The sequence below is a fragment of the Marmota flaviventris genome, chromosome 3 (assembly GCF_047511675.1).
Source record: "Marmota flaviventris isolate mMarFla1 chromosome 3, mMarFla1.hap1, whole genome shotgun sequence".
In the NCBI taxonomy this organism is placed as follows: domain Eukaryota; kingdom Metazoa; phylum Chordata; class Mammalia; order Rodentia; family Sciuridae; genus Marmota; species Marmota flaviventris.
The window spans coordinates 51,594,286-51,598,324 of NC_092500.1; the positions used below are offsets into that span (position 1 = coordinate 51,594,286).

The following is a 4,039-nucleotide window of genomic DNA, read 5'->3' on the forward strand; positions in this document are numbered from 1 at the left end:
AAAACAAACAAATTAGGGCTGAGGTTGTGGCTCAGTAGTAGAGCACTTGCCTCACACATGTGAGGCACAGGGTTTGATCCTCGGCACCACATTAAAATAAATAAAGATATCGTGTCCATCTACAACTAAAGAATTCTTATAAACAAACAAGCAATCATACCTGATTGATATCCATGCTTGGGGCACAGATCTATCAAGAAAATAAGCATTTACCTCAAAAAAACAAAAAATCAGGATCTGGACATGTGATAGGTAAGGGTTGTGGAGAGACTTCTGTAGTGCCCTGTTCTGTTCTTGACCCACATGTTGATTTCACAGGTGTTCGATTTATGGACTTTTCTATATGAGTATTGTATATTATATTCACTCTCATGCACAAAAAGTGAAAAGCTATAATGATCAGATTAAGAAAGAATTCACTCTTTCCGTGCCTAGAGCAGCCATGGCTCGTGGTCCCAAGAAGCATCTGAAGCGGGTAGCAGCTCCAAAGCATTGGATGCTGGATAAATTGACTGGTGTGCTTGCTCCTTGTCCATCCACTGGTCCCCACAAGCTGAAACAATGTCTTCCTCTCATCATTTTTCTAAGGAACAGACTTAAGTATGCCCTGACAGAAGATGAAGTAAAAAAGACTTGCATGCAGCGCTTTATCAAGATTGATGGCAAAGTCCGAACCGATATAACATACCCCGCCGGTTTTATGGATGTCATCAGCATTGATAAGACTGGAGAGAATTTCTGTCTGATCTATGACACCAAGGGTCGTTTTGCTGTTCATCGCATTACACTTGAGGAGGCCAAGTACAAGTTGTGCAAAGTGAGAAAGATATTCGTGGGCACAAAAGGAATCCCTCGTCTGGTGACTCATGATGCAGGAACCATTCGATATCCTGATTCCCTAATCAAGGTGAATGGTACCATTCAGATTGATTTGGAGACTGGCAAGATTACTGATTTCATCAAGTTTGACACTGGTAACCTGTGTATGGTGACCAGAGGTGCTAACGTGGGAAGAATTGGTGCGATTACCAACAGAGAGAGACATCCTGGCTCTTTTGACATGGTTTGTGTGAAAAATGCCAATGGCAACAGCTTTTAATGGCAACAGCTTTGCCACCTGGCTCTCCAACATTTTTGTTATTGGCAAAGGCAACAAACCATGGATTTCTCTTCCCCAAGTAAAAGGAATCCGACTCACCATTGCTGAAGAGAGAGACAAGAGACTGGCTGCCAAACAGAGCAGTGGGTGAAATAAATGGTCTCTAGTTGATATGCCTAGAGAGTAGAGGTCTTTGTACTTAATTAAAGAAAATGTAGCAGGATGAATTGAAAAAAAAAAAAAAAAAGAAAGAATTCATGATTCTCCTCCATCCATCTCTTTACCTGATGCTTGAATCTCCTAACCACCTACTTTTGGACAGATTTGTATAATTATCTGTCTTCTGTTTGACATCTTCTGAAGAGTTGGGGTCACTCCTGAGAGCAGTAACAACCAGGCAAACAACAGGTGACCCTCCAAGCTGTATTGTCCTATGACTATGACTGTCTATCACTTTCCTTCCACCCCCCACTACCAGGCTGCTGCAGACCATATTTAACCCTGGGTAATATCCATTTGTTATTGGTTTTAATTGCAAGAGACCAGACATCAGTGATCAATATCCTAGCAGGAAAAGGTATATATAACACATTTCCACATAAGAATTGCTTTCAAATGAGCTGCTAAGATTTGGAGAGAGTGGGGGAGAAGAGAAATGAGTTTTGGGTGAATGAAGACACCACTTTCCATGCAGCTTCATTTCATGGTATTTTAGGACTCAACACATGGATCTAATGAATTGAGTTAGGTTTGAAATGGTGGCCTGGACCAAAATGTTCATCCAATAGAGGAAAACTTACAAAATACAGGTTTCCACTTCTCCAGTCTTTTTTTTTTTTTTAAAGCTTTCTTTTTTTTTTTCCTAGAACCAATGTTGCCAAGACTAAATGTTAATCCCTAGAATCTTTTCAAGTAAAAGGTGCTGTGTAGGCCTCACTTGTTTTGCAAGTTCAACTTTTGTCTTTAAAGAAATATGACATTTCAGGGGAACTTTTCCAAATATTTTTTCACTTTTTTTCTGGTGCTTCATGATACTTGAAAGAGTTTTCAGTTGATTAGTTTCTCAAACAAATAGCATGATACATAGGGATAATTTTTCTTTTGTTGGTTCAGTAAATGTTTGCTGCGTGAATCACAATGAATAGATGAGTATGTTAATAAAAGAGTAAATAACCATATAGAATTAGGTGGTTCTTTCTGAAATAAGTAAGTAGAATTGCTTCTCTACTCCATGCAGGCAAAAGAAGTCAAAAAGTGAAGCAATTATCTGGATAATTCAGACAAAAAAAATCAACTTTGGAGGGAAAGGAGGCCCTTTTTCCTGGCCCAAATTCATTTGAGCCATCCAATAACATGACCCACTATAGTGGAATTTGGCATTAAACAGGCTTGTCTTGGCTCCCATCCAGTGGGGTTTAGTTACTGAATTCCTTAAAGGACATTGTTCAAACATGGTCTCCCATGTAACTTTGTTCTAAGGCACACACTGCAAGAACCTTAATGTCACCAAGTGACTCCAGGGCATTATTCCCTTGGATTGAATTATCCAGAAAATTACTGTCATTTCAGTTCACCTTCCTGGGTTAGACAAAAGCAACATGTGTTGCTTAGAGTTTGATACACAACAATTATATGGGACTACCTGAAAGCTTTGCCTGCAAAGTGTGTTAGTATATATGATCCTGATTCCTGGATTCAGCAAGTAGAAGCAAATGAGTGAAAGGTGACAGCTATTTGTGAATTGTACACTCATCACTCCTGCCTTCTACATCCTTGGTTCCTCAGAATGCACTTATGATTGTTGAAATAATTAGTTTGATTCAATTAACGGTAGAAATCACAGTTGAACTGCCCACCATTCTAGGGACTTTTGTGACTATATTTTGCTCCCTGGGTATTTGTTTACCAATTGGAGAAAATATGAGGTTGCCTTGCAGAAAGTAATCATACTACAGAAATGGACATAGTGGCCCTTTGCTGGCTTTCCTAGTACTTCCACAGCTTTGTTAACCATTTCTGGGTAGGGATTTTTTTTTTTGTAAAACAACCTAGTATAGGGCTTTCTGCTGGGTATACACCTGGCAAATGGAAGCCCCCTATCCTTGGGAACTCAGATGCATGCCGGGTTCCTATTTTCTTTGTCTGCAAAACAGACGAGGACCAGCTGTTTGTTGCTGACACTGTTCATACTACTGGCAGAACAGTACTTAAGTGTTCTGCATTTGCTCATTATTTATCAATGGAGAGATATTTCTCCCAAGAAAAGCAAGCTCTTTGTCTTCCAGCGGAAAGTCCATTCTTTCAATGGGGCCAACCTAGGAGGGGAAAGTCGATAATTCATGTCCCATGTGTAAGTCCCACGTGTAATTCCTCATGTGTAAGTTTTCATTTGAAGATTTAAGTTCAAGTGTAAGAAATGAACTACAGCTCTAGAAATACCATATACTTTTTTTCTATAGCAATATGATTTTCAAGAGGTGAGTACATCATCTCCCATCTAACTGGTTGCTTTTATTACCAATTTGAAGCATATATTATCATATAAGTATGATTAATTATTTGAAAGTAATTTTGAACATGATCAGCCTCAAAGCACCTAACAATGCAATGCTCTGTTGTGTTTCTGCACAGACAAGACATGCAATTGCCCGTGTGGACACATGGATGTCACATGAGCTTGGGGACTCTGAAAAATGGAGAATCAAATAATTTGCTAAGGAAGGTATAGAACATGATTTTCTGTGGCCCATCCTGTCCCCTTTCTGCTGTTCCACAAATTTCCAACATTACATGGGACAACATAGAAAAAAATTTAAAAATAAAAATTTCTACATCTTTACCTGAAATTAAAATCTCTCAACTCTTGCTTTTACCTTCTCCTCCTTCTCCCCCTCCTCCTCTTCCTCTTCTTCCCCCATTTTCTGTCTCTTCCTCCTCCTT

General features: G+C 39.3%; 1 pseudogene; it reads left to right on the top strand.

The window, feature by feature from the left end:
- The first annotated feature begins 425 nt into the window (after positions 1 to 425).
- Positions 426 to 1,259, top strand: LOC114087589 (small ribosomal subunit protein eS4-like; annotated as a pseudogene).
- The last annotated feature ends 2,780 nt before the right edge of the window (positions 1,260 to 4,039 follow it).